Genomic DNA, 20,343 nt, shown 5'->3' with positions numbered 1-20,343 from the left:
GGGCTCAGCAAGTGAGACGGCGAGCTGCAAGCGTAGGCGACTCGGGTGGCTTGGCGTGCGCGACGGCGAGCAGCAAGCGTAGGCGTGCTAACTTGGGTGGCTTGGTGTGTGCGACGGCGAGCAGCAAGCGCAAGCGGACTGACTCGGGTGGCTTGGCATTCACAACGGTCGCACACGGGACGACGAGCGCAGGTGTGCTGCTCCAATGGCTCGGCGCGCGTGAGTGCGTGCGGCGATGCCCTCTTTCTTCTTCCACCCTCTCTTGCCTACATGCTTCGATGGCGTCTACGGAGCTCCCACATGCCAACCATCACCTTCATATCCTCCAACCCCGTGCTCCTGTGCATTTAGGAGGTAGGAGCTCGCCTTGGGAGGAGCTTGGCGAAGGGGACGGATGGGGCTCACCCAGGGAGGAGTCATGCCACGCCACCGCAGAAGGCCGCTGTGTCACGGATGGGGAGGAGCTCGCCCAAGGACAGCGCATGTCCCATGCCCTCACTTGCTCCATTCAGCACCACAGCCTTGTGTGTCGCGGTCGACACGTACCCCGCCGTGTGCCATGGTCGACACCACCACCAAGGCCTTCGACCGCGTGCTCGTCGTGAACCTACACGAGTTCCCCACAGCGGCCACCATCAACAGCCGGCACGAGTTCCCCGCCGACACAGACCGTGGGGCAGATCCCCGCAGGGAACCCCGTCGCTCTTGCGCGCCACGGCATAGTAGCACGCGGCGTCGATGCGCACGTCGCGGAGAGCAGCGATGTCGACCATGGTGAAGGCCGTGGCGTCCGCACGACGGTAGACAGGGTCAGGAGCAACGCCGAGCGCGGCATCCGCGGCGAGGCGAAGCAAAGGTTCTGTATGGCACGCAGGCCGCCACTCACGCGCAGGTAGCGAGCGCTCGTCCGCCACGGGCGCGCTGGTTCCGACGGAGGAGGCGGAGGACTTAACGTCCGTATGCACCCATATGTGCCTGACGGTGGGCCCATATACACTAGATACGTAGAAAATTGCATGGACGAGTGAGAGATGGAATTATAATGATAGTTCTTTAAATAAATGAATTGTAATGGCGTATATTAAACTTGTAAAATTATGATGACATGGATAAAAAAACTTTTATCTTTACCTGGCTACCCTGTGCCTGTATAGTCCATGTGCATGCGACCGCAAGAAGCTCGGCTTGATGCAGAAATCATCCGGAACGAGCATGCGGCATGCGGTTTGGCGGCTACAAGCGCGTCATGGAAAGCAGGAGCCTGACAGCCGTGACAGCTCGCGGTGCCCTGGCCACGCTCCTTGTCTATGTGTGTTGGCTAGTTTCTGAGGAGGAAACCGCTCAGCATTCATAGTTTTGAGTCTCTAACGGGTCCACCAGTCAGCCCGGTGGGACTTCGGTCCCAGCCTCGCAGGAGCGTGCATGGGAACTGAATTTTTTACAATTTGATCTTTTTTAAAGTTTCTCACAAATAGACCTTTGGCAGAAAGAATCCAGGAAATGGACCCTTAGCTCGGAGCCATTGGTGTTGTGCACCGAGCTCGGCGCCACCGTCACTGGCGCCGAGCTCCTGGGCACGGGAAAATGACCTGTTAGGGGGCTCGGCGCTAGTCACTCTGGCGCCGAGCTCCCTGCATTTAACCCTAGGCCAACCTTCTTCCCCGAGCGTTCTTCCTCTTCTTTCTCCTCCCTCTCGGGTTTTTCTCTCCCCACTTCACCCTACCTCACGAATCGACATATTGGACCTTGAAAACCTTGATTTGATCCGTAGATCTTCGAGAGCAAGGTATACTCGCTCACCTCCTTCTTTTTTCGCATCGATTCGATATATATTAGTCAGATTTTTGAACCTAAGAATCGTCATCACTTAGTGTTTCATTGTATTCCTCAATATATGTATTATACAACCATAGGTTGATTCCAATACGTGAAAAAGCTAGCAAACCAAGCCGCATGTAGTTATGTTATGGGTTCATTATTGTGGATGAAATGAGAAACCCTAGGTTTAGGGTATAATGTTAACTGCTTTTGGTTCTTAAAACGAAATTGGTTGTATTGTATTTATGGTTCTCATTGATATTTTTCTGTGATGTTTTGATGTATGTTTGTTAAATTACATCCGTTTTGTTAGATGCAAGAAATGTTTCGGGAGGAGTTTTGGCGAAAATGGGGTCGTCCTCGAGAATTATACCCCGACGCGTCTAGCAAAGATGCCCCCGTCCCTCCTGACCTTCTTGTCCCTAACTGTGACTGTGGTTTCATGGCCCATATTTTTCAATCGAAACATCCGGACACAGCCGCGCGTTGCTTCTACACATATAGTCGGTTTAATGTAAGAAATTGTTTGTACTATCCTTTTTCTTTATTTGTTTAAGTATGGTACTAATATTTTATTGGATCTTGTTGTGTAGGACTGTGAGAGGTGCTTTTTCTTTCAGTGGATCAATGGTGCAGACAAGTTTGATCCTAGGTACCTCTTTTTTAACGATTGGTTTAGAGGGAGACATCCACGTGAGCACTTCAAGCGGTGGGTTCCACCCCCCTAACCCTCCGGCAATGATGGCTAAGGAGAAGCACCTAGCCGCAGTTAGACAACTCGAGGAACCTCCTCTGTACGATTGCGGAGATCGAGCTGTGATAAACCCTGAGAATACGTTGGAGTTTGTGTGTCTAAACAAGCATGAAGTAAGTGCAAAGTGTATGTGTTAAAATCTTGAGCTATATGTGTTCATGCACTAATGTCTCATTATTTAGGCGTATTCAATGGCGAAGTGTCGTTTTAAGGAGTGGTTGTATGGTCCTAAGAACCAATGGCCGGAAGAACCGCGGAGGGTTAAGGAAAAGAAGAAAGAACGGGTAATCTACAAAGCACCTCCTGTCATGTGCGAATGTGGTGTAAAATCCAACTATGGCCTAGTCCCTTCGGAGCTTGGAATAGGCCATTATTGCGGCCATATGATTGAGTATGATAAGGTTCGTTATTTTTCTAGTAAACATGAAATCGTATTTTGTTTGTTTTGCTAAGACATATATGATATAATATTTCTTTTGAACAGAGCACTAGGAAATGCAGTTGGGAATGTTATGATGGTCAAGCTAAGTTCTTGGATGAACTGAAGAAGAGGCAACTAATTGCATGGAAGAGGGGATATGGACCTGACTACGTCAACCTATTCGTTAAACATCACAAAGAAAAGATGCGTGAGTTTGCTAGACAACGCGGTATTTGTAACCCGATCGATGTTGGGCTTAACAAATGAGTCGATGGAGCATCATGGAGCTGAGAGGGCCCAAGCTCATCATGCCTCTTGTCCATGTCATCGTTGTCGTCGTCCTCCTCGTCCTCGTCCCCGTCCCCTGTGGCTGCTTGACTAGAGGAACCCAAGGCTCCTCTTCCTGTGGAAGGAACGTACACGTCTTGCGTCGTGTCTGTCCTACAACCACAACGACCAGCCGCACGGCGTAGACGACGTGACAGCCTCTGTTGTATAAAACTATGTTAACTGAAAGAATATAACGTATTAATGATATGTTTGAAAGAATATTTTAAATCTTACGTCTAGGAAGCCAAGTATGTAGTCATCATTGACTCTCGACCGAACGCGCTCGATCTCTTCAACTGAGCATTTCAGTGTATTGCCCTACAACAAAGTTTTCAATAATAAGACTTCTGAACAGATAGCATTTAGTTTTGTTTTCTTTTGTACAAGAATGTAACTTATTATAAGGGTTATATGGCTCGAAGGTTGCAATAACTACAATAGATAACTCCTAATGTCGGTCCAAGAACGCCTAATGTATTGTTATGTAACTCAACGTAACAAAATAAGGCGATTGGCTTACCACTCTGTCCAAGATCGGTCCTGCCTCCACCTGCCTTCCTGCACGAGTCGACTGGTCGTACGCCGTGTCTTCATCGTCGGAGGACTCGATGTTGGTGTAGTCAGTTTCGGTCCACAATAGCCTCAGCCTGCACCGTGTCGAACGCTGGTACCAAGCTTGTGTCGATACGGGACCCACAGGATACCCCGCAAGGGAGAGAGAAGATCTAGTTCAACTAGGATTCTTCCCATGTAAATTTTAGTAGTAGAACTATCAAGTAATCCTACTAGGAAATCTTATTGTAAACCGACTAGGACTCTGGCCTCCTGACTATATAAAGGAGGGCAATGCTCCTGTCAAAAGAGAGAAGAGAGCAGATCATAATCAATCCAACGCAAAGGCTAAGGCCGACTGGACGTAAGGTTATTACTCGATCTACGATCGAGGGCCTGAACCAGGATAAATCGGCTGTCTCTTGCGTAAACCATCAAGTTCGGCATACGCCGAAGCCCGAACATACTGCCTCGGGTACCCCCATGGCAGGCTATCAGTGGTAAAACATCGACAGCTAGCGCGCCAGGTAGGGGCTTTCGGCGACTTTGCTTCCGAGAGCTCGATGGACCTCGACAACATAATTTTCCCGGCGGGATCAACTTTCATCTTCGGCTCATGGATCTACGAGGCAGACAACAACGGCAAGCTTCAAAGCCATCTCCTCGAAGATCCAGATCATCTAAAAGAAGTTCCTATTTCAACAACTGCAACGGATCAGCTCACCAGAAGATTCGCACAGCTCATAGTATCCGAGTCAAATCGGATTTCACGACCACTCGTATCCGATTCGAATTCAAGCTCCAAGGCAAAGTTTTATCCGAGTGCTTTCAAGAAACCGAGTTCTTTTTTGGCAAGATTCCAGAGCACAACCCAAAACAACTCGGATTACCCCCAGAATTCTCTCAAGAAGTCGAGTTCTTTTCTATTTGGGCTCGACAACATGACAAAATCCTATCAGGGATAGGTCGAAAGATTTTTCAATCCAAGATTCAGGATACCACTGACAGGAGCTCAGGAGGGTCTCATGCTAACGATAACATCGCAGGACTGTATCATCCACTGGCCGGATTCCGTTCCTGAGGGTAGCGGAACCCAACTAGTCAGCACAACAACAACAGCTATTTTTTACTTTACCAAGAAGGAGACTCGATCTACGACACCGAGGCATCCACTAAAGTTATCAGCGACTCCGATAGCATGAAAACTAATGCCAATAACAGAACGACTCATGCACGAGAAGTGCTCATGGTTCGACGACCGCGGTCACCATTAAATCCCCCGGAAGCACCCGATGTCAGATCATCAGATGAATCAGAATCCAACATATCACCCTTTGCCCAGGGCTACGACGGAGAAACAGATAGTCAAAAACAAGCTAGAGAAAGAAAAAACAAGTTGAAGCAAGGGCGCCAACACCGTGCTAGGCAGCTCAGGGAAGCTTGGATCAGATACGAGTCAGAATTGGCTGAGTACGACAAAAGAAAATCGCAACGAGAAGTCGAAGGAAGACGCACAGCGAATACGCCTTACGATAAGATTCGAGAAGCATTAGAAGAACTCGGAGCAACTTCACATCCTGGTGAGAAGTATGAACAGCTCCAGGACTTGCTCCGATCGACAATCCCGAGAACGCATGAAGAGAAAGCTCGATCAAGACTGCCCGCCAGATCAACAACCCATCGGTAAGAAGATCAAAATCAAAGGAAATCCGCTTTCGAAAGACTTGGGCCGGGTGGAAGCCATGACGGAGGAAGTAGGAAGGAACATAATCAAGGCCACCAATTTGAACAACTAAGGAAGACTAGGAGCAGGGTACCTACCCAGACAACCTCGCAAGATTGTTCCCATCAGAACAACAGTTGGCTAGAGGAAGGCGCCGAATCTGAATTCAAAGAAACCAAGGCACACGACAGGTTCTCCTGCTTCGCGAACAGGCTCGCATTGGTGCGATTACCTCACAAATTCAAACCGTCTAATCACTCCAAGTATGATGGCAAAACTGAACCAAAGCAATGGCTCAGAATATATTCACAATCAATTGAACTAGCTGGAGGAGACGATGATATCAAAACCCTTTTCTTCCCCATGGCACTGGAGGCCATGCCCCTCCAATGGTTCGATAAACTAAATCCAGGATCTATCAGAAATTGAGAGGATTTGCAAAGAGCTTTTTATGAGAATTTCGCAGGAATCATTACACACCCAATCACTCATGGAGAACTAAAAGGACTCAAGCAAAAGGGAGGTGAAAGTCTTAGAAACTACTATCGACGATTCGGCGAACTACGAGCTCAAGTGCATGACATAACCGAACAAGAAGTAATTGAAGCTTTCTCTCACGGAATCATGGCTAGATGGCAATTTCAAGACTTCTGTAAAGAAAATTCGAGAAATAATGAAGAATTCAGACGTACAGTAGAAAAGATGATTACTGCAGAAGAAAAAACACGAGAGAGGTTCCCGGACAGAAGCAACCAAGATAACCCGGACAAGCAAAATCACCGAAATAGCAGATATCAAGAAAGAAAATGTAGACCAGACAATACTGTGGCAATGGCCGACAAATCAAAGAAGTTTCCCAAACCCAGAAGATATGATGACATTGAAAACATACGTTGCCCATTGCACCCTAGTGGGAGGCACACCATCGGAAATTGCTACACTTTCAATGATCGATACACAAGAAAAGATAGTAAGGAAAACACCAAAGAGGACAATCAGAAAAGAGAAGAAGACAACCACGAGGACAAAGGATTCCAAAAACCTAGGGGAACGGTAGCAGTGATTTTCTCAGGGGCTCCGGATTGCAGAAGCAAACATCAAGAAAAACTAGCACTGCGGACCATTATGACAGCAGAACTGGCTACACCAAGATACCTCAATTGGTCATAGTATCCTATCTAATTTACCAGAGAAGACCAATGGACTAGCGTGGGAAACACAGGCCATTATCCACTGGTTCTAGATCCGACTATTGCTGGTATGACCGTCACCATAGTACTAATCGATGGAGGAGCTAGACTTAACATCATCTTTTCATAAACTCTAAGGAAAATGGGACTACAACTTGCCGGGATGATTACGCCAACAAGCACACCTTTTTACGGAATAGTACCCGGCAAAGCAGCCATGCCACTCGGACAAATTACTTTACCTGTTACCTTTGGAACTCCTTCAAACTACCGAACAGAGTTTATCAAATTTGAAGTCGCCGACTTCGATTCATCATATCATGCAATCCTCGGACATCCAGCACTGGCCAAATTCATGGAAATACCACATTATCTGTACTTACTGCTTAAGATGCCATGACCCAACGGTATCCTTTCTCTTCGAAGCGATTTAAAGCGCGCTTTTGACTGCGACATTCAGGCGATCCAAATTGCAGCTAAAGCGCAAGCCGACAATGGAAGAAAAGAAATAGCCGCAATCGCTGTAGAAACAAGCCAAGAAGAATTAGAAATACCGGCTAAAAAGCCCAGCATCATCGCACCACCAAAAGAAGCCAACGTCAAGCAAATCGACTTAGGCACAGGCGATACCTCCAAGACAGCAACTATCAGTGCTCACCTCTCGGCAAAATAGGAACTCGCGCTCACCAACTTTCTTCGGGACAACAAAGATATCTTCGCTTGGAAGCCAGCCGACATGCCAGGAGTCCCAAGGGAGTTGGCTGAGCACAGAATTGATGTTAACAAAAGCTCCAAACCTATAAAACAACGGCTATAACGATTCTCACCCGACAAGAAGGCAGCAATTAAAAAGGAAATAACAAAACTGATGGCAGCCGAATTCATCAAGGAGATCCTTCATCCAGATTGGCTAGCAAACCCGGTCCTTGTATAGAAGAAAAACACGGACGAGTGGCGCATGTGCGTCGATTACACAGATCTCAACAAACATTACCCAAAAGATCCGTTCGGGCTACCACGCATTGACCAGATAGTTGACTCGACAGCAGGATCTGCGCTATTATCTTTTCTCGATTGCTATTCAGGATATCACCAGATCACACTAAAAGAAGAAGACCAGAGCAAGACATCTTTCATCACCCCGTTTGGTGCCTACTGCTACAAGACCATGTCGTTTGGACTAAAGAATGCTGGCGCCACGTACCAAAGAGCTATTCAGACTTGCCTTGGGAATCAAATCGGTAAAAATGTGGAGGCATACGTGGACGATGTGGTGGTGAAAACAAAGAACCCAGACACTTTAATTGAAGATTTAAAGCAAACCTTCGAAAACTTGAAGAAATGGAGATGGAAATTGAACCCAAATAAATGTGTATTTGGAGTTCCCTCAGGACAACTACTCGGATTTTTGGTCAGTCTGCGCGGGATCAAAGCCAGCACCAAGCAAATTCGAGCTATAACAGAAATGGGCCCACCTAGAAGTGTCAAAGATGTGTAGAAACTAACAGGATGCATAGCGGCCCTCAACCGTTTCATATCAAGACTCGGCGAAAAGGGGTTACCTTTCTTTAAACTACTAAAGAAGACAGACAAGTTCGAGTGGACAATAGATGCCGATGAAGCTTTCAAAAAACTTAAAGAATACCTCACTTCATCGCCTATCCTAACACCTCCAAAGAAAGATGAAGATATGATGCTATATATTGCGGCAACTCCTACAGTAATCAGCACAGCAATAGTCATAGAAAGAGAAGAACAAGGGCGCGTGTATAAAGTGCAACGTCCCGTATACTACATCAGCAAAGTGCTGTCAGAATCCAAAATCCGGTACCCGCATGTACAAAAACTACTCTACGCTCTACTCATTACCTCATGGAAGCTTTGCCACTATTTTGAAAGCCACAAGATTACCGTGGTGACAGATTTTCCACTCGGAGACATCCTACACAATAAAGATGCCACGGGGCGCATATCCAAGTGGGCAGTTGAAATTGGAGCTCTTGACATCAATTTCACCCCACGGAAAGCAATCAAATCTCAAGCCCTCGCCGATTTCGTGGCCGAATGGACAAAGATTCAACAGCCTTTATCAGATACAATCCTTGACCACTGGAAGATGTACTTTGACGGATCACTCAAACTAGGTGGGGTCAGTGCAGGCGTTCTCCTCATTTCTCCAGAAGGAAAACAACTCAAGTACGTCCTTCAGATATTATGGCAAGCTACAAATAACGAAGCAGAATATGAAGCCCTCATCCATGGGCTACGAGTGGCGATTACCCTCGGAATAAAAAGATTACTCGTATACGGTGATTCAGCAGTGGTCATCAACCAAGTCAACAAAGATTGGGATTGCACCAAAGAAAACATGGGTGCTTATTGTGCTGAAATACGGAAACTTGAAAAAAAAATTCCAAGGATTAGAAATTTTACACGTCCTACGCGATTCCAACATTGCAGCAGATGTCCTTGCCAAGCTTGGATCAGACAGAGCAAAGGTTCCACCCGGCGTATTCATAGAAGAGCTATCAGTTCCCTCTATCAAACAACCCATTGAAACAACACATGAAATTCAGGCTAAAGGCGTTCAGATCTTGATAATCAACACTTCATGGACCCAAGTTTTCATTGACTATATCAAAGAAAATAAACTGCCAGCAGATAAAGCAGAGGCCACACAAGTTGTTCGCAGAAGCAAAAACTACGTTCTAGTAGGGGATAAACTCTACAGAAGAGCAGCATCATCAGGAGTACTACTAAAATGTGTCTCATTTGAAGAAGGCAAAGAAATCCTAGATGAAATACACTTAGGTTGCTGTGGAAATCATGCCGCTTCAAGGACACTAGTTGGCAAAGCATTTCGCACCGGATTCTACTGGCCAACCGCTTTGAAAGACACAGAAGAGCTTGTCAAAAAATGCAAAGGATACAGAAGACTGACGGACAATATAAGCTACTCAGTCCATGGGAAGGTCCCTTCATTGTCACAAAAGTCACCGGACCAGGCACATACAAGTTAATAACCGAAGATGGAAAAGAAGTCAGCAATACATGGCACATCAACCAGCTAAGAAGATTCTACGCGTAGAAACAACTCAAGAAAAAACAGATATGCAAGCCACAAAGGACCAACGTTCACAATCGACGAAAAGCAATACTCTTCAACAACATATGTAGTAGTTTATACTCATGATCAATAAAGACAGCATTCATCCACAGCATGTCTTGTCATGACCTTCAACGAGTTGTTTTCACGAAACAAAAAGCAAAATGGCTGAAAACATGCCTGAGCATCCCGGCCGAGAGCAAAATAGCTGAAAAAACGCTTGAGCCCGCCGATGAGGGTAGCTAAAAGCTAACACCCGAAACAAAAAAGCAAAATGGCTGAAAACATGCCTGAGCATCCCGGCCGAGAGCAAAAAAGCTGAAAAAACGCTTGAGCCCACCGATGAGGGTAGCTAAAAGCTAACACCTGAAACAAAAAAGCAAAATGGCTGAAAACATGCCTGAGCATCCCGGCCGAGAGCAAAATAGCTGAAAAAACGCTTGAGCCCACCGATGAGGGTAGCTAAAAGCTAACACCCGAAACAAAAAAGCAAAATGGCTGAAAACATGCCTGAGCATCCTGGCCGAGAGCAAAATAGCTGAAAAAACGCTTGAGCCCGCCGATGAGGGTAGCTAAAAGCTAACACCCGAAACAAAAAAGCAAAATGGCTGAAAACATGCCTGAGCATCCCGGCCGAGAGCAAAATAGCTGAAAAAACGCTTGAGCTCGCCGATGAGGGTAGCTAAAAGCTAACACCCGAAACAAAAAGCAAAATGGCTGAGTCGACTGAAATTTAACTTCAAAAGACCCTCCAGCACTTCGTTCCGAAAAGCAAGAGGCTCGGGGGCTACATCCAGATAGGAATACTTTTTCCTCAGAAAAGCACAAGCGCCACTCAAGAAAGCACTCGGATGCCGAAGTTTGTTAAGGCAACATTCTATACCGAGTCGTTTTACATAGCGCAGGCGAAAGGTTGTTAACGCAAAGATCTACATCTAACAAGTCATAGCACGGACAAAGCACTCGACGGATCACAAAGGAGGAAGAAAAGAAAAGTACTCGACAAATCGAGGGGTCTCGTCAGAATAACGCACAGAGTTGTTTTGCGGAGCAGAGACGAGAACAGGACAAAGTACTCAGCAAGTCAAGTAACTTCAACCGCACCCAGGCAAAGAATACATCAACAAAAATAAAGAATCTTCATTTAAAAAGGAGTGTAATATTACAAGGGGATGCTCAATCGAGTCAGGCGTTGTCATCAGAAAGGGAAATGTCAATATTTAGACTGTCTACAACCCTACTGGCTAGACCTTCGACCTTAGACTCCATCCTCTCAATGGCGTTAAGATATTCTTAGCTTTCAGCTTCTTCTGCTATCTTGGAGAGAGGCGCCTCTGGAGCAAGGACCCGGACCTAGGCCAACACATTCTTGGTACATACTTGGGCACACCTCTTCGCGAACTCTTGGAAATGAGTCGGAATCCGGGGAATGAACTATGCCCAAGATTGCCCGTCATCCGCTGGAGTCCGGAGGACATCGGCTACTGAACGAAAAGATTTCCACAAAACATTCGAATTCTCAGTAGCCGTCGCCAACTTCCCGGACAAGCCTTCAATAGTTTTTTGGGCCTACACAAGATCTCTGTCAGCTCCGCGCCTAATCAGCTTAGCAAGGGCGAGTTCTTCCTCAGCATGAGTAATTACCTCCTTAGCTCTATTATGACTAGAACGGACAAGGGCCCTCATTTCATCAATACTCTCCGAGAGCTTCTGCTTCTTAACTTAGAGAGCTAGACAGGATACCCAAGAACAAGTCAGTGGAAAAAGAAGTCAAAATACAAGAAGAAACAGGCAGAACCCGCGACACCTTTGCATTCATTCTTCGCAGACTCCACTGTAGCATCTCTCTGTTTCTCCATCTCCACTACCTAGGCGCGAAGGGCTTTCTCCTCCTTTTGGTGCATTTGACGCTCCGTCTCCAACTCAGCCTGGAGGAGGTCAAGATCGACTTTCAGAGCGTCCACCTCCGAAGACAACTTCCTCTCATTTTCAGATGAGAAAAAGAAGCCAGAATGATCACGAGAGAAAGACTGAGCAAAAAGAGGCAAAGAGAAACAAGGCGTAAGGATAGAAGAAAAACAAGCATGCAAAAGAGGAGTGGCAGTAAAACCTACCTGGAGCTTTTCACCAAAAGAAGTCACGAGGGTTGACAAGCTCCCCCAGGCTGCGATCAGCTCCGATAACCGATGAGTGGCATCAAACTGTTGCACCACGTCACCGAAAAAGGAGGGGCCACCGGAAGCAAGAGAAGGGGAAGGAGAGGCCGGCTGGGGCGAAGAAGGAACGACCAAAGCAACCTCCAGGGAAGCCAGAGCCAAACCCTCAGAAGGACCCGGCGCGACGGCCACAGTTACCTCCAGAGCGACCAAGTCCGCAACTCCGCCAGGTAGCTCTGAAGCCCCCGCGGTGACTTCATCAACAGAATGTTGTGAGTCTCGAGGCTCGGAACTCATTGGCACGACGGGAGGCAGAGAAGAAGTCGATGAAGAAATTAGAGAAGACGAAACACTAAAAAGTGATAAAAGGAAGCACCAATAAAAACCAGAGGAAGGAAGATAAAAGCCAAAAAGATAAAGCTAGAATCTACTCACCCGACTACTTTTTTCTTCGCGAAGCCAAGAGAAAGCCTCGCAGGGGGAACCACGACGGCGAAGACGTCCCCGCCACCCGGCGACAGGAGCGGGACAGCCGACAACGGAGCCACGGAAGAAGCCGAGGCTGGAGCCGTGGAAGAACTCCGCACTAGAGGAGCGGTACAGCTCGGGACAGAGGCAACCAAAGAACTCAACACCGGAGCTTCAGAAGAAGTTGGCGTGGGAGCCTCGGAAGATCTCACACCCGACCTCCGATTACTTCAAAAAGTTCAAGACTAAAATTCAAAACAAAGAGGAGAAATTCAATGCAACAAGAATATGAAAAACAACTCACCACCGCATGATGAGGGGGACTTCATCATCCTCTTCTTCCTCAGCCAACGAAACCAGAGCACCTGCTAAAAAGGAGACGAAAAGTACTCGGTTCAAGAGAGAAACATGAAAATAAAAGAACAAAGAGTATTAAATGTGCTCACCTAAGAGCATGCTAGCAACAACTGGAGTACCTAAGGGAGTACTTGGTTTGCGAGGCTTCTTGGAGACAGGCAAGCCAGATGAAGACCCATCCATTCGCCCCCTCTTCGGGACACTGCAAGGACCGCGAGGGACTAGACGAGGAACATATTCTTCATATACATCAACAAATCTGAAAGAAACCCCAGGAAGGGCTGTAAAGGTTTGAGACTTACTAATTGCAGAAGTACTAGCTAGATGATCCCCAGTCTCCGCCACGGCAGGGAGAACATCAAGGGGGATCAAATCGACAAAGTTCTACCCAAGCTCCTGCAAAAAAAGATAAAACACCGAGACAAGGAAAAGCTAAGCAAGAACGGATGCAGCAAGAGTACATAAAGAACTCAAACAAAAAGATAGACAACTCACAGCTGGGGGCGGGTTGATGGCCGAGAACTCAGAGACGGCAGGAGGAATGACGCTCACTCCTTTCAGCATCTTCTGGAGACGCTCGAGTACCTCCTCACCGGTTAGCTCAAGAGCTGGGACCATGCGTGAAGGATCCTCGGCCCCAGAATACTCAAAGCCGAGATGCTCCCGCTCTTTCAAAGGCTGAACCCGGCGACGAAGGAAGCTTGAAACAATACCAAAGCCGGTCAAACCCTGCTGTTTCAGCATGCTAATCCTATCAAGGAGTGGCTGGATCACTTGAATCTCAGCAGGTGACTCAAGCTTCTTGTCCCATCGGTCATTCACCACAGGACCAGATCCGGAGTGAACGACAAGAGAAGGGATCAAATTGGCAGCGTAGAACCACTCGGCACACCAATCTTTGATAGAATCAACCAGGTCATAATCAAAAAACTTAATTTTGAGATCCTGGCGAAACTAAATCCCGCAACCACCGAGGGCGCTGGTTTCTTCACGGTGGGGTTGAGGTTTCAAACGAAAGAAAAAGCAAAAAAGAGATAGAGAAGGAGGGATCCCAAGGAAGGCTTCACAAAGGTGAACAAAAACAGAAAGATGGAGAACGGCATTGGGGGTTAGATGGTTCAGACTAACCCCAAAATAACCAAGAAACTGATGAAGGAAGGCGGAAGCAGGAAGACAAAGTCCAGCGCAGACAAAGGAAACAAAAAGGACAATCTCACCAGGACCCAGAGCCGGAACCCGATGCTCGCCCGGAACTCTCCATTCAACGATGACTTTGCTTTGGATCAAGCCATCGCTAACGAGCTCGCGCAGCTGGTCTTCACTTGTTGTTAGAGCCGGCCAAACCTTCTGAGCTGCCCTCATGGCCACGAACTCCTGGTTTTCAATCAAAGACAGGGATGACTCCTTGTCCATGAAGGTCACCTGAGACTTGCTTGCGGTTTTCTTCTTTCCCATGAACTGGCGGAAGCAAAAAAGGCACTAAGGAAGATGAAGCTAGAATGATGGTGCTCGGGTGAAGGCGACAATGACGGCAGTGGATTTCTGAGAGCTAGGGTTTAAAGGCAAGAGCTGGGCGACAAGGGAAAGGAAGATAAAAGGTCTTTAAATAGATTTTTCAGTGATACAAACGGCCCACAAAGCCCGTTAAAACACAATGTGGGAACGCAATGGTCCATTTACTGACGCAGCTAAAACGACGGAGGGCATGAATCCTCACAACGGTACAAACCAACGGGCAGATTTCAGACTTATCCGTCCAACGCCACGGCAGGGTTATCAGATTGATACAAGAACAACCCATCAAACCAAGAAGAAAGAAAGAAGAAAGAAAGGGCTACTTCACGAGGAACAAAAGAACCCGGTTATGTAAGAAAGAACTCGGTAGTCTCACGAACAACAGGGATCACAATAGAAAAGTCAAAGACAACTCAGAAGACAAGATTCGTTACATTACAAGCGACTTCAAAAATAGAAGATTACAAATCTTACAAGACCCAACGAACTCGGCACCACGAAAAGCAAAGTAGCAAAGAGGAACACGGACACGACTAGGCTCTGGAATGACTACGTGTCCCAAATTGCTACTCGGAAGGATAAACCGCCATCAGTTACACTGTTTTCTTCAAAGGACGGACGCAGTGCATCCAAGGCGGAAATCGATAGCACGGTAGGGCAACATGGAGCATAGAAGGCCGACAGGCATCTGTCTACCCAAGACCAATGTGATGCTGGATATGATGTTGATCTGCGCTGGACGGTCTCAAGACAGGCGACGAGGATCAACCCAGAACTACCGGATGAAGGAACGAAGCCCACATCACAAGACTTCCTCCAACTACCACTACGTACATCCTGGCACAATGCTGTCGTGGGATTAGCCTACCTCTAATCCCTATCACAAGACTTCCTCCAGCTACGACAAGACACACAGGAACTACAAAACATGCCCGGGGGCTGCTCTACTTCACAAACTACCATGTTCATGACCACCAAGGTTTCAACAGAATATCCAATGAATGAAAACAAGCACTCCGGGATAGTATTTATAGACCAAAGGATCGGCACACATGGACTAGGAGTACCAACGAAATAAACCTAACAAAGGACACAGTGAAAAGACAGGACTCAATAATAGATGACTCAGGCGAGAGGAAGCAGTACTCGAAGACGGGCATATTCGGAAGAATATACCAGCATAGTACAACCCATGAACAAAAGGCATTTACACTCAACCACCACCATACAACTACATCTGGCAACAGTAGACCATCAAAGAATACGCCAGGACCTAGCATCCGATTTCTTCCTGAACAAAACAACATGGATATACGCTCAGAGGCTCGACCAGCACCATAGCCTAATCAACACTAAGCTAGGGAACCCGGTTTTCATTTCAACTAATTCCGGAGGCTTGGAACCAAAGACAAAGGACCAAGAATACAAGAAACTCAAGACTACAACGACGACGATACATCAAGACTCTTCATCCAACTTCTTTTCTAAAGAGAAGAACTCGAAGAAAGCGTGGAGCTACGGGATAAACCCAAAAGCACGAGGCTCGTACACTCAGTGAGTGCAATTTCACCAAAAAGGAACCCGGACATAAGCTCGGAGGCTGCATGCCACAAAACTACTCGGATGATGGTTTAATCCAAGACTAAAAGGCCGCTTCAGAAGGATGCCGCGAGACTACTCGGATGATGGTTTAATCCAAGTCTTGGGGACTACTTCAAAACACAAATTTTCAAACAACATAAAGGATCAAGACCCTCCAACTTTTTGTTCCAAATAGCAAGAGGCTCGGGGGCTACACTCAGTGAGTGCACTTTTTCTTCGAAAAAGCGCACATCACCAAAAGACTTCCTCAACACAGACCATTTCAAGACATTACGACAAAAAGAACCCGGAACGAGCCATATTCGAGTTCTTTTTGATAAAACTTCAACGAACAATCTAAACAACTTCAAGACAAGATCCTCCAGCTCCTTATTCCAAATAGCAAGAGGCTCAGGGGCTACAACCAGATGGATGTATTTTTTCTTCAGAAAAGCACTCACCACTCAAAGATCCTAAGAAGCGCTACAAGGTTTCACTCCAGAAAGCACTCGGATGACATCTTATTCCTACTCAACAAGACTTGAAGGGGCAGAGCGAGACTTTCAGAGCTCAACCATGAAGTGCTCGGGGGCTTGTCGATACGGGACCCACAGGATACCCCGCAAGGGAGAGAGAAGATCTAGTTCAACTAGGATTCTTCCCATGTAAATTTTAGTAGTAGAACTATCAAGTAATCCTACTAGGAAATCTCATTGTAAACCGACTAGGACTCTGGCCTCCTGACTATATAAAGGAGGGCAATGCTCCTATCAAAAGAGAGAAGAGAGCAGATCATAATCAATCCAACGCAAAGGCTAAGGCCGACTAGACGTAAGGTTATTACTCGATTTACGATCGAGGGCCTGAACCAGGATAAATCGGCTGTCTCTTGCATAAACTATCGAGTTTGGCATACGGCAAAGCCTGAACATACTGCCCTGGGTACCCCCGTGGCAGGCTATTGGTGGTAAAACATCGATAGCTTGGTACCGCCTGAACTCACGGTTTATGTGCGGCTCGTTGTTGTCGTCCACGTTGTCATGTATCTCCTCCCATTCCTCAATGTAGGACTGGTGGTGCCTCTCCCAGTCAAAAATCTCCTTGTTCCTCTGACGATCTAACCTGCACGTATGTCATCGTTACATTAATCCATGTATGTGGCACCATATTATAAAAAATGGACCATCATTATGAGACATTTGAAATATCAAAACACTTACTTGTGTAAGTCAATGCTAGTTGAGAACAGAGGCATAGGCCAAAGCTGTCTCACTCCAAATTGGCATGCAACCCTATCTGGCAGGTGGTACTCGACAGCATAGAAGCAGATTAGAGGGCACCTCATCCTATAGAAGTAGTCATCGGCCCCACAGACGTTGCTCAGCTAAAAAGGAAGTGCGTCCTCTCCACCATACGGCTCCCACTCCACCTGCAATATGTCCAAATAAGATGTTAGATGGTATACTAATCCTTTTCAAAGCAGCATGGAAAATAAAATTTACTTACACTAGATGCCATCAGCGTATCTAGCTCATTCGTGTACTCAATGTACGTCCGGTCAATCCTCATGTGCGGAACCCTGACCTGGTCCCAAAGGTACGCCCACATCGGCTGGCGACTTGGAGGCTAACCTTGGAACCACTCACGACAAGCCAGAACCTCTGGACGACCAACTAGAAAACGAGCCCACATCCACAGCTGTAATAGGTACACGCATCCACCAAGTGATGGGTTGGACGTAGACCGACGACACCCCTCGCACAGCTGCCGATATAGAAAACACAAGACTGCAGAACCCCAGCTGTACTAACCCGCCTAGTCCCAGTCACTGAGGCAGTGGATCCACATCCAGGACGCATTGTCACCCATAGCGTCGGGAAAGAGAATGCAAGCAAAAAGGTGTAGGATCCATGCCTGGCAATAGTACCCAACCATCTCCTCATCTGCCTCCTCGGGGCACTGTGTGAACTCTGCACGTAGTCATGAGATGGGAACTCCAGAAGTGCGAGCCCCTTGCTCGCCAAGCTCACGCCCAAGGAAGGCCTCCACTCGTGCTCTCCAGCCCTCTGACCTGCACTGCCCGGTGACTGGGTTCCCATGAATCCTTAGGCCTAGCATCTTCTGACAGTCCTGAAGCGAGACTGTCATCTCCCTAAAAGGTAGGTGGAAGCTATGAGTCTCCGGCCGCCACCTATATTTAAGACAAAGCAAGATTACTTGTCAAAAAGTCAATCGCATGAACAAATGGCCATGAATAGAGGCAATGATTCACTTTAATACCTGTCTACCAACGCAGTTATCGCCGCTGAGTTGAACTTGGGCAACCCACAATGAACCTAAAAGGAGATGACATCCAGGCCAGCTCTTTGCAGGAAAGGAGTATACCTGTCGTCGTACCGAATGTCCAAGAACCCACTATGGGTCCTAGAACGAAGGTGCGGAAGGTCCTGCATCGAATAAAACATAGTCACATGTTACTTCATGAACACATGTATGAATAAAACTTATAGATTATTACCTGCCCTAGCGCAATGAGATGTCCTCGGTGGGTCTCCTCGTACGTCGAGTCGAGCAGGTGGAATTGCTCCATCCGACAAAAAAGTGAATGAATTAGAATTCCAATGTACAATGAAACATGAACTTATAAATGTATAAGTAATTGACACAAATACAAGCATAAATTGAGACATACATAATTAAATATATGAATAAGACAAATATAAAATAATATTATAAACCAATAGTCCTACCTCACTAATCTGCCAACGGCAACTTCATGAGTTGTGGCCAAGTCTACCGCACTTGCCGCACTCGTACTGCTCGGGATCAGTAACAAATGGAGTTCCTCTCCCACGCCTAGTTCTTCTAGGTATCTGATCCATAACCATCCTGTGGCTCATCCTCTGCCTTGATCCACGCTTGTTCCAACGGTAAGCTGGATCCGTAATGTACTTTGGCCCATCATATGGAGGCCACTCTCTAGGGTCCCGAAAAGGCACGAAGCGAGGGCTCCATGTGTTCACAAGCGTGTTGACACTGAACTCGTGAGGTATCCTCCTCTCGATATTATAGTTATGATGCCTAGCTACTACCACCAAATCAGAACATACAAAGTGGTATTGCCTTGGTTTACCACAAGTGCACTTGAAATCTTGGAGGACAACCACATGTATCCTCGACTCTCGGACCTCATCGTCGGACATTGTACCGCCCCTATGCTCGACCGGATAAGTCCCTGTGGCATGGTCAAAGCATGCAACCTCATGTGTGCTAGCCCTTTCTCTTGCCTTCTCTAGGTGTGCCTTTGGTTTCGGAGCCCATATCTCTCCATCACTCCTCAACTGCAATGCATGGGCGTGTCTATCGTTGAACCAGGCAACAAGCTTATAGAAGGTGAATTGAACAATTGCATTCATGGGCATACCATGTATCCCCAATAGCAACTTATTGAATAACTCTACCATGTTGCTGCACTGAAACTCGTACCTCCAGCCACCGGCGTCGTGAGCTCTCATCCATTTCTCCAAATCCCTCATCAAACCTGTGAGCCATTGTCTACCTTCTGCATTTGATGTGGTTCTAACCTGCTCCAACTTTTCCCTAAAGTACCTGTCCTTAAGCTATCGAGGAGCCTCCTAGAACAGATCAAAGTTACCCTTAACACCATCCTTCCGGAGTAGATTCTCGGCAAGGTGTCGAGTACACAAAATAATGGTGCAAAGGTGCATACCCCGCTAACTGCTCTCGTACGGCATTAAGTATGCCCTAATGCCTATCAGATATGATGCCAACCTCCCTGCCAGGCCCAACCACGTGTATTCGGACTAGCCTCAAGAACCATCCCTAACTGTCATTGTTCTCCTTCTCAATCAAAGCAAATGCCAAAGGAACCAACTTGTTGTTTGCGTCATAGGATATGGCTATAAGAATTGTGCCCTGGTATTTGCCAATCAAGAATGTACCATCAATGGAGAAGATGGGATGACAGTGTCTAAAGGCCTCGACACACTGAGGGAAGCACCAGAAGGCACGGAAAAATATCTGCCTCCCATCCTTCCATGCATTAGGTTTTGGGATGTACTCATAATGCATGCTTGGATTGACTACTTTGATCGCATTGAAAAGAACTGGCAGCTGCTCATACCCATCCTCCCAGTCCCCATATATCATCTTCCGCGCTCGCTGCTTAGCCCTCCATGCTTTACCATAAGTTATCACATATCCTCCATACAACGCCTCAACGGTTCTGATAATTGTTCTCACCTTCATGTTGGGTTCTCCCTGCAAAATTTCCATCAACCGCTTGGCAATGAGGGTAGATATCAACTGCCGATGCCTCAGTGTCAGCTCATGGTCAGCACAATTGTGTGGC

Source organism: Miscanthus floridulus, chromosome 2, assembly GCF_019320115.1.
Source record: "Miscanthus floridulus cultivar M001 chromosome 2, ASM1932011v1, whole genome shotgun sequence".
Lineage (NCBI taxonomy): Eukaryota > Viridiplantae > Streptophyta > Magnoliopsida > Poales > Poaceae > Miscanthus > Miscanthus floridulus.
Note: the sequence above shows the minus strand (reverse complement) of the source record.